Source organism: Pocillopora verrucosa, chromosome 6, assembly GCF_036669915.1.
Source record: "Pocillopora verrucosa isolate sample1 chromosome 6, ASM3666991v2, whole genome shotgun sequence".
In the NCBI taxonomy this organism is placed as follows: Eukaryota; Metazoa; Cnidaria; class Anthozoa; order Scleractinia; family Pocilloporidae; genus Pocillopora; species Pocillopora verrucosa.
The window spans coordinates 5,839,960-5,851,875 of record NC_089317.1 but is presented as its reverse complement, the minus strand read 5'-3'; the positions used below and the strand labels follow the sequence as shown (position 1 = coordinate 5,851,875).

General features: G+C 38.5%; 1 pseudogene; it reads right to left on the bottom strand.

Moving 5' to 3' along the window:
* Positions 1 to 239: 239 nt before the first annotated feature.
* Positions 240 to 10,734, bottom strand: LOC131786126 (ATP-binding cassette sub-family C member 4-like; annotated as a pseudogene).
* Between the last annotated feature and the right edge of the window lie 1,182 nt (positions 10,735 to 11,916).

Sequence of the window (11,916 nt, the reverse complement as noted above, 5' to 3'; positions counted from 1 at the left end):
TCCGTCATAAAGAGGGTGGGGTAACGCATATATTGTCCAATAAAACTATCCACCCATTAAAACCATGAAAAAGCAGTGTGCCATGAAAGCTTTGATGACATACAAGGAACAAATTTTAGCAGCTCATTGGTTGAGAACAGGTCAATATATCGCCTCTTGATAAAGATGATGTCCGCGGACGGATATCCGTGTATAAATTGCGCCAAATGTGAGGCTATTGGCCCCATAATTGGGAAACTCTATGTAAGGTGCTTGCTAAGCTCTTCGTCCCAAACTGTCAGATATTCGGAGATCTCGCCATTATGGAAAACAAATGAATCTTGTCACAGATCCTGGATAGTGTGCAGGTCGATGTTCTATAATGAGACTTTTGGAAGTTCTTGAGCATCTTGCGTACTACCTTCCAAATTGGTCTGTTCTTATCTGGATGCCACGTTCGCAAGCTAGGCCTCGTCCAAGATGACGATTATGATTTCGTTTGGTCACCGCGCACACGGTCCAAACAACATCATCTGCCGCTCTCCGACACTTACATTGCGAACCCCTTGTTCTAACACCTCATAAGTCAGCTGTCCATCGTAGAGCCTTCTACAAAGTCTCTGGAGACAGCTGCACATCCTCTAAAGCACTTCCCGCCACACGAGATCAGCATCTTCGCACCGCTCCTTCGAAATCAAGATTTTTTTCACGCAAAGGACCACCAAAGATGACGGGGTCCTTGTGCCGAGAATGGATAGGAATCTTCGAGTCCGCCTGTATGTTGAGATCTTTTCAATCCAATGCCATCAACTAGTACTTGTTCGCGTTTGGGTCAGGCTGCGCCATAAAGACCTGCAACCATTGATGATTATGCCCGGCTCCTGTACTCCCTCCACTCCGATCTTTGCACCCTCCTTTGATTGACAGAATTGTGCCCTTCAGCACTTGAGGACCTCCAGGATAGTAAGTCAGTGAAAAGTCTTGGATGTGATATTTCCTTCGCTTGGCCATCGCGCCGGTGGAAGTCGTTCCTGTTTGTATCCGGGCTCAGGATCAATCTTGGTGTCATGCCATCACTTGTTCGACTGACGTCATATAAGTCTCGACATTTGCTAATTCTCTGACAGTATTCAGTTAAGACAACAATCTGGCTGATGTAAGCAAGAGATAGTCCCGCAAAAGCTGAAAGGCCAAAAAGAAACGACACATAAATCTCCTCAGAAAAATGATCTTGTATTTTGGATTTGAATCTAGATCTAGTTGAGTTTCGTCTCTATTAAAAGATTAGCTTTTGTCTTTTGATGCTTCCGGTGTGTGGTTTTATACAATGGCTGATGGCGTGAAACAATTAAATGCTCTAAGGTTTATAGCTGCATCTTATTTTACAGAACGTTTCTAAAGGGCAAGAGAAATCGGGCCAATATTAGCTGACAACCCAGAATATTATCAGTATGACTAATTGATTCAGAAAACCACCAGGTGTTTACATGGTATTGTTCTTACGAAGAATGGTAAACGCTGACCAAGTCTGTCGACTCACCACACAGGAAGGTTTTTTTCTTATGTATACAACAAATAACCCTTGCTTGGGTGGTCAAGATCAGGAAACCTGCCTCTGTACTTGTTAGAGGCTCTTAACCTAAACACCATTATTTCAGTAGTGGATCTCTTTCCATACCATTACTTGCAATTTTGTTTTGAATTGAATATAAAAACCGCATTTAGCAATCAAAATTATATGCGATTTAGGCATAGTTTAACTACTACTATATGTCCTCAATGACGTCAGCCGCCTGCGTCCTTAGGTAATGAACACAGATTAGATTCTGAGGTGCTATGGCACACTCTAGATAAATCTGGATCCATTGTTGTTGTTGTTGTTGCTGCTTGTCGTTTTTCTTATCGTTCTTCATTTTATGCCTTCTGTAACATCAATTTTTCCTTTCAAAAAATCTTTTGCAAAGGAGGCTGGTAATACAAGTGCATATGGAATTTTATAATTTAAGAGAATTATGGAACGTGGATCAAGTTTGACACCTGGTTTCCTGCGAGTCCAAAGATTACATTTTTACTCACCGGCATCCTGTGACATCAATATCGATGCGAGAGCCACTACGGTCCTAATAGGCACGACAAAAGACTCGGCGAACACAAAGCCATCTCGCTCCTTGTTTCCACATAACACTTGCCTGATTGTGGAGATCTTGATGCCTTGGGAAAAAAGTTAGTGATAATGATAATAGTAATAATAATGTCAATAATATCTGCCTATCCCAAGTGCATACAAAGTTTGGTTCCAATCGACTTTTTCGTGTCTAACCCTCTTTAGCTTGGCCATGTTACTATACATTACATGAAATTGGAAGCGAGCTTAAAAAATCAAAACAAAAAAAAATCAAAATTTAAGGAGGTACACTTTATTTTGTTATAGTTTGAAATGCTTTAGAAGGGAATTTTCCTTATCTGCGCGCCGCAGGATGTCATTTATCGGCCGGGGTTTTCAATCCTTTTTGTTTTTATGGTATTTTTTTTTCAGTCTATGCATTTTTTTCTGTCCATAAATTTTTTAAAATTATCTATTTCATTTTTATCAATTTCTCTTTTTTTTTAAAGAAAACCTCGCTGCAGGCGGCACCCCATCCTGAGACTTAGGAACACCGTTCCCCCGTTCCATTGCTCGACAAGACTGACATGAATATCTGAAATTTATCTGCAACATGTACCAAACATATTAAACATGTACCTGTGAAACTTATCCTCGAACGCTCTCTGCCTGCTTCTTGTTCGAATAGTATCCACACCATTCATAGTTTCCGCTAAATGAGACAAGACCGGACTACGAGATGCTACCTCTAATCTTTTCAGGTCTCTAGATGTCTTTAGGTAATATCTCGTGATAAAACCGACCAGGACAGCAACCGGTAAAAAGACGATCAGAAGCCAGGGATTTGCGACGATTGGTAGAGTAAACGTGGTCAAAAGTAGCAGCGACAGCTGAATCGAGAGTAGAAACCTTTGGGGAAGTATTTCATCCATGCATCCGATGTCCTCGGAGAATCTGTTGAGAATTCTACCAATGGATTAGAATCAAAGAAAAGAACTGGCGCTCGCAGGACAGCTATCACCATATTGTCATGAAGTCTTTCAGTACATTTCAAGCTCACTAACAAGAACACAACTGCTCTTACGTGGATAAAAATGACGGACGCAAAAACTAAACAACCATAATGATAAGTGTGCTCTTGTAACGCTGCTGTCCTGGTGGTCTCTTCACCAAAAACGCCAGCCAGACATTAGGAGCCACAAGAATTCCTGGGAAAGAAATAGTGAGACTATTATCTTACGAAATTTCAGTTGACTACCCTAATAGGTAATTATATACTTTCATAATGTTTAAAATGGGAGAACAGTTTGAAGCCAGATCGAGTAGCTTTGATATAATACATTCTCGATTGGGATCAAAATGGCTCTTTAAGAATTAAGTTTAATATTTACTTATCACAATACATTTTTTTTGCCCCCTAAGAAGGATAGGTACAAAGCTGCACTCTTCAATAAACATGCGCTAAGCTTGCTTTTTTGAAAGACAAAACTGGCTGAACTGGCTTACCTTGGGCAACAAGAAACAAAAATAGTTGCAATGATCGATAAGGTACTAATTCCGCTTCTAAAGTAGCTCCAGTACAGCTTGGATGACACATTCCACTAAAGCGATCTTCCTCAGAAATCTCCATCTCCTTTCCTCTACTGGCTAGTTGCACCATTCCTTCCTCTCCCTTTTGCTCTTCTCTATGTTACCGCTGTCGGACTTTAGTTCTTTCGGATCATTGTTGAACTGTGTACCTTGCTTTCATTTTAGAATACATCTTTCTTGAAGCTCCGAAAATTTACCCTTTCCAAGTAATTTACCTCGGTACAGCACAATCACTTGGTCGGGCTTCTTTTAAGTGTTCCTCTTGGTGAGCAGCTATCAATCGTGTTTTGTTGCCTAACAGCCCCTTGATGCAATTTTTCATGATATGTTGCCAACTTTCAAATCCACTGCACTTAGAGGATCATCTAACAAATACAAATCTACATCTAGGTAATCGCCCGCGCCAAACTAATTCTTTGCGCGCTGACCTCCACTCAGAGTGGCACCTCGCTCACCAACAAATGTTGGTCACCGTTAGGAAACCTCCCAATGTCTTCTACAAGGGCGCAAACCTCGGTTGTCCTAGCGTACCTAATCTCCATCGTAAGGCTGACCGAATAAAAATGTTTATCTCTAATAGTTTCCAGAGAAGATCCAAGCTTTCTGGGGTACATAGGCGAACGTTCCACCAAAAGAAATTGTTCCACTCACGTTTGACAACTCGCCAGCGATTGCCGAGAGTAGAGTAGATTTTCCGCTGCCAACTGCTCCAGTGACCACTGTGAACTTTTTAGCGTGGTGTCGAACTCCACATCTTGTAATATGAATGTATCCTTCCTTTTCGTTTGTTTGTGCGTTAAACTCGAAACACGCAAATTTTCCTGTGTTTCACGGTCATTTTGGCTATCACTTTTTTTATCATACATGGCTTTCTGTGAAATCCCACTAAACTATTCTGCGGGTTCCCCATAATGACTGGGCTTTTTTTCTACATCCCCTTTCTTCTTAGAGAACCTGTTAGAAGAAGTCAAAGGCAGGTTTTCAAGAAGGAGGTAGTCTTCTATCCTACTGAGGGAGACGTAAGCTTCATAAGTTTTCAAGAAACCTTGGCTGATTCAATACAGACACTTCGCTTGAGGACGTTAATGTAAGAAAGGATCAGGAATACCACACTGGGCGTGAGAGGCTGACCGGTTAACATGAGAGAGATGACAGACAGCAGGGTCGCTATTGGGGCAGCAGTGTACTCCAGAGTAGCAATGCAAGACAGCACTGTAGTGTTCTTTTCGTATGATGCCAATCTCTTGTCTGTAAGTAAAGTGTAAGGATGCTCCTTGTTAATAGAAATTAGTTTACGTTTGCTAGGAAAATGGATATAGACCGGGTCTAAAGCGCGAACTTTTGATTGGAAAGCGGTATTATATAAACGAGCTGACAGAGGAGCATTGCAGAAGATGTCTATCGGTAAAAAAAAACACTCAACGGTTGGTCAAAGAAACCCTGCCTAAGTTAGTTTTAAGTATTTTCGAATGTCTCGGCCGCACAAATTACGAAAAGAGGATATTTCGATGGTTAGCCACCGAGGAAGGGTGTAATGTTGCTATCAGTGTGTTTCATCTACGAGTGAGGGTTGGTCATTGTTGACAACTAACCCTTAGTGATATCTGTTCTGTTCCCATTGTAATTTCGAAACGAGAAATTTCCCAAAAATCACATTTTTTTAACTTTTTAGTTAAGATCAATATTCAGATTGCGTTGGAACGAAAATAAAGTTTGAAGCAGTTTTAACGATGATTTTACAATGATTCCCAATACCTCCTTTTGCCCCGTATTTTCTCGCGATAACCATTCTCACACGCAAATGCTTTTATCGTGCGGATCCCGGAAACCACTTCAGTTATCAGGGAAAGTCGCTGATCAGTCTCCGCTGAGGTTCGCTGGCGCATTAGGGCGTTCATACTGGAAAGCTCGGCGTAATATGGCACAAGAACACATAAGAAATCACTCCCAAGACGGCCTGCCAGCCAATAAAGAAGGCAAGGATAAACGAAGCCAAGAAAATGTCCAGCCATACATAAGCTAAGGGAAAAACCAAAAGGGCGCTTCTACCATCCTCTGAACATCGTTTGATATAAGGTCAATCACCCGACCAGTTGAAACGTTCACCAAGGTATCCTTGCTGAGAAGGAGAGTCTGAAATTAAGAAATTACGAGCAAGCAATTATAATGACAATCTCAGATTATGAAGAAGTAGAAAACTCTCTGGTAGTTAAAGTTGCGAGGAATGGTCCTCATCTTGGATTTTCCAGAGTAAGAGGTTGTAATTCGTCTTAGCTAAACACTTACTTGTCGCAGCTTTCCTGTCTTATCTACGTGTCTCGTACAGTTGTTGCCTATTCTATTACATACCCTAGAAGTACGTGCATGATTCGGTGGGTATACAGATTTCCACCTCTGGTTCTTTTACATTCCTGTTACTTTTGATCACTCAAACAAACTCACTGTACAGAGGAAGACAAAATAACTCCTCTCAGGTGCTTACCTTGATGTAAACGAGACCTTTAAGGGCGCTGCTGACTTTTATTCCAAACAGTTCGCTGCAATATGCCCGATGATGGAGTCCAAAGGAGCCTATCAAAGGACTAATGCCCATTGCTATGGCAACTCCGTACGTCATAAGAGTGTAATGGTGATCATCTGAGGTCAGTGCTGAGATTAGATATGCAAGAAGCAGAGGCTGAATCATACGGTTTATAAAATTTAAAGCTTCTGCAAAATAATAGTAGCCACTTCCCGAACAGTGATAGTTTTTATAATGCTTCTCCAAAGTTTCGGTCTTCTACCACTTTCTTGGCTCTTTGTAATTTCACTGTTCCATTTCTTTTGAAGCTTTTTAGTGGTTGAGAATGAAGTGTGTTCCTCTAAAAGAGGTAGAAAGTCCTTCTCGTATAAATTTCGCTTATTGCCCGTCTTGAAAACATCACTCATCTGATGGAAGAAGAGAAGAGACAAAAACGACTCTCTGGATTCCTCAACTTCATCGGTAGAGAGTTTCTTATATTCTTGGCTTTCCATATTTTCAGACACTGGATCTGATAGAAGCGAACAAACAAAACATCGATAAATGTTCCTTAGATAACCCAAGATTTCTTTTTATACAGTGATCAGTTATCTTTTCCTGTCCCTGTTGATTGCAGAACAGATTGAACTTTTTCCTACGGAGCCATAATTCTCTTGGTAAACGATACCTTCCTTGCTAACGCCAGAATTTCCGTGTAAACAAAATCAATTTCCTTAATAATCATAATCATTACAAATTCCTCAATTGTTAATGGTGCTTCATTTTTCACTGATCATTCTTTACAGTTGTAATCGGACAATTGGCTGTAATCTGAAAAACACCTGTAATTGGACAGTTGAAGCAGCCAATCATACTAGGTCCACTCAGCTAAATCCACCAATCACAGAATTGATCACAATAACCATAGCAACAACCACTAATTCAATGAAAAACCAGGCAATTTCCAAAATGGAGGAATTTTTAATTAAAGACATTGTCTCCAATGAAGATATTTGTTCTAGGTGTATTTGATTTTTCGGAAATTGAAATGGTTATGATTAACTGGTAACAGGATTTCTTGTCGTCCAATTCTGTCTATAATCATCCTAGTGATAAACAAATCGGACTCCCGCTTCGTGGTCGTCCGATTTTGTTAATCACTCTGTGATTACAGACCGAATTGGACTCTACTCGGTCCTATTACCATTATGTATACAATCGGTTCTATGAAATAATTCCTGATTACAAGAAGCAAATAAAACGTGCTGCAGAATTTTGAAGAACCGATTTATTTTCAAACCCTATGCTATTAATCTGAAAAAGATTTAGAATTTTTTAGTTTTCCAGATTTTTTAAATCCATTTTGAAATCACTGGTGATCTTTGCAGTCTGATTGGCTCTCATCAGAGCGATTTATTCTCGAATCCCACCATTTTTTGCTCTAAATTACATCATTTTCCCAGTCAATGAGAAAGCTTTAACAAAACACAATAAATAAACCGATTTAAAGGCTTGTTAAGAGTAACCAACCAAATTGCAGAAAATCGCAGCGAGATAAATTTTGCAAATTTCTACAAACCATCTCACTACTGGATCAATAAAAGTTTTATACAGACTAAAAAACATGTATTTGCATTTTTCTACAAAGTTGATGTAATAGAGTGTTAATAGAACTGAGTGAGGTGCGATTTTGGTCTAAAAGCATATTTGTGATTTCAAGGCACGCCTATGATCTCAGACCTAATGAGATACATGAAAAAAATTACTCAGTTCTGGTTGGTTAAGATAAATGCGGTTTTTAGGTAATTCAATGCAGAAGAGGGTTGGTTCAGTGCAAAGAACTAACAAACCAGACTGAACAATTCCTTTAACTGTTTAGCCGGACTTTGAACTTTTTTGCGCCCTAAAGATGTGAAAATATCATCATAGAATTATTGTTTCGATCGTACGCGGTTGTTTTGACTAAACGCAAAATGTCACTTGCAGCGGTTTGAATAAATTATCTCGTATTTTTTCATGCATATTATTCCTACATAATCACATGATTTCGAGTGCAATTTGGAATAAATACGCACGAGTAAATTTTTCCAAATATCGAAAAAATTTACTCGTGATTATTTAGTCCAAATTGCACTCGAAACCTTGTAATAACCTATACAAATTGCACTCCACTCAGTTCAGTTACAATTGTTTATTCGACCCCGTTAATTAGGCGCAGCTCTTTATCGGAACTTCTATTGTTGTGATCAATAAAAGGGAGGCTTGTACTTTAACGCTTAAGTCCGATCCATTCTATTTGAAAAAAAAAAACCTACTTGTATAGAAAGCTAGGGTTCCTCTACTAACATTTTGTTTATATAACCAGATCCGATGTGCAGCGAATCAGGTGCTCTATTGGGGAATTTACTGATTTTGCAGAAACGAAAGCAGGAAAATAAAAAGATTTCAAATATTTTTGTGTAAACAACCGCAGATAAATAAACAAGCACTTACCGATACTTGTCGGTGCACGAATAGATAGTGCGTTAACTATTGAGTAACCTAGTTCAAGAACGTGATTGTAGATCATAATAAGAAAGTGAAGTACTTCTAAAAAAACAAATCAAAAAAGAATATAAAATTTGATACATTAAGCGAGGAGACATAATAAGAAGAAGACAGAATGTATTACACTCAACAGGTAAAAGAATAAAACTTCTAACCGCAATGTAGCAAAGTTTGCTCAAACTGTTTGAAAAAGATAAAAGCTTTGCCTGTTAGTTGTCCCAATTCAAATGCCTTTTTACTTCAATCACAAATATGTTGTCGAGCCAATTTCTTAGCTCATTTCTACGCCAAATGATTTTACAATTAATGGCAATCACGTTCATGCAAGGCCTTTCAACTAGATCCTAAATTATTTTCCCGAAGGAAAAATGAGATCTAAATTAGTATATCTGCAAGATCAACTAGAGTACTTCATTAATCATAACCATTACAACTTTCTCAAACGTGATTGGTACATCAGATGCTTAAATTTTCACTAATTATTCCGTAGAGTTGTAACCTAACTGAGTAATCAACCAGTTGACTATATTCAGCCAATCATATTAAGTTCACTCAGCTCAATCTGCCAATCAAAGAAGTGATAACAATAGCCACTTGAGATGCCCATTTCAGTGGGAGTGAAGGCACACCTTTGTTTACAAACGCCACGTACATCAATCTTAAAGCATTATTATCTGGCTATACCTAAATAAAGAGGCCTACTAATCATACCTCGTCACTCATTCAATGAAACAGTCTTTTCCTTCTTTGTCTTTATGTTTCTGTGATCTGTGACAAAACTGATATTACCACAATTTGCTTCATGCCGGTTGTTACAAATTGCGTAGACCGACTATTCTTACAAAATGCCGCGACAATTACGTAGCTCGCCTTTGATACAAAATGCTGCAATAATACTTCAAAAGGCGCGATTTAATACAAAATGCCGCAAACTTTGTTACAAAATGCGTAGGTTATTACAAAATATATCGTTATTACAAAATGCCTTAGAACAGAACGATCTTTTGAAACGCCATAGGGAGCAGATAAGCGTCACAATCGGACGGTGACTTTTTTACGCTTGAATGCTTTCCTGCAGAAATTTACATATACGACCCTTACTCTGACAGATCGTTTTTAAAATTTAAATCGCTCTACGCCATTTGGTTACTTCGAATACACTCCTTCCGTCTAAACGTAGTAAACATTGAAAGTAATGATCTGGTCTTTTACTTTTTATGGAGTGACTTTTTATGTTAAATTGGTTAGATATGGTTGGTTGATTCATACGAATATAGCACCTAACCGGCTACGAGGACTCATTTACCATGACATATCCCGCCAATGTTCGCAAATTGTAAATGCGTTTAGATCGGTACAATTTTCAGCTGAATGTACGTCTTAGAAATTTCCGGCATTCTTTTGCCCAGCTAAAAGATACTCTGCTATCTATATTGTCATAATAATTAAACTGAAGACTATATATTATTTATTGGGGTTAAATAAAGATGCAATTTATTTTATGGCGTTTAGCATTTTATACGGCTGCATTGTTGAGTTATGTTTCAACGTCTGACCGAATAATGTTCGGCTCTTTTCAATTATGTTCTGAAGTTTGGACTGACAATCTAAATATGGTTGGTCTAATAACGCTTCGTACCAATGTACCATTACAAACGCCAGTTGAATTAAGTAACCACAGAGCAGAAATCTACGCCCTTTAAATGCATTTTAAAGACGCTCTTTAAAGATCTTGGATATTTTCATAAATTCGCGGCAACGTGATGATAGAAAACTTGTTCAATAGAACAGTGAACTAAATGACGCTAACAGCACTCCATAAATTTATTGTTACAAGGTGACAAAAAGGATTATATAATTTTGAAATTAAGCACCTACGAAACACGTGATTGTTTGACGAAAAAGTCTGATCTACGGATGTTTAGATTTTTACAAGTATCATAGAATCTTACCTCCAGGAACAGCGTCTTGTAACAGATATTTAGACCAAAACTACCGATAGCCTTGATTTGTTTGTCATTTCCACATTCAACACCCTCAACATTCCACGCTGAAGTTCATCTATTTTGTTTATGCAAAGTAGACGTCCTAAATACAATGGATTTAAAAAAAACTCTAAAGTTCCCTTAGGGACCTCATTAAAGAACAATTGAATCAGTGGTGGTTACTATCCTAGTAAACACAAAATCTAGCTAAACACTCCAGTGCCATCACTTCTGCCAATTTCTTTTCGTTTCTGATGTGAGATAAACGGAAGAAGCGGATGACTGCATTGAGTGAGATTTAAAGGGAAAACTTTTTCATCTATTTGAAAAACCATAGAAGCCAAAGCCCAGCTGCAGGTCCCAGCCGTACTCTGTTGTAGGATGAAAATTTTATTCTTCCTAAGCCCTCGAACATTCAAATACTTTGCTAAGAGTATTTCACGCACGGCTTGGAGGCTTGAACGACCGAAATCAATGAAAAATTACGTAACCTCAGACATGGTATTCGATTCTTAACCAAAGATTATGGGTAAATCGACACTATATTTGATTTTCTGTGGATATTTTGTATTCCTAAATTCAGTCTTCAAGCAACTGGTCACCAAGAAAAAAATGATGAATTTACAAAAAGCTTAAGAAATTATAGAATTCGGGTTCATTGAAGTCGTCAGTGCGTCTATGATCCTGAGGGCAAGAGCTATCTCGATTGGCCATCATGGTTCAAAAGATTTCAATAAGTACTCGTGGTTTCCGAAAAATCTGATGAGTTTAAGACTATCGTTCATGGATGCGCAAACCAAAATTCGTCCTAAATGAACGCAATCCTTGAATCAACATTGCTAAAAACTAAGCCTTGTTATAAGATAAAAATATACTATGCACCTATTGTTTAGACGACTGAATGCAAGCGTCATCTCTCTTCCGGCCGCACTTCAATCTGTTGACACAAAAGTCGTATTTAAAACTTGAATTCGGCTTACAATAGCTCCACCATCAATTTTGAACGCTGAATTTTATTTCTCTTTAGAAATGAATTAAAATTTCAAATATTAAGAACTATTTCGAAGCTATAGAATACAGAGGAGGGAAGGAGTTCGAGCGCAAGAACGCCTAGTTAATAACAAGTGAATTCGACCGTATCAAATATCTTTTATGATGAAGGAATTTTTTTGTCTCACTAATTCAGCTTTGCTTTGCTTTGCTCTCAGTTT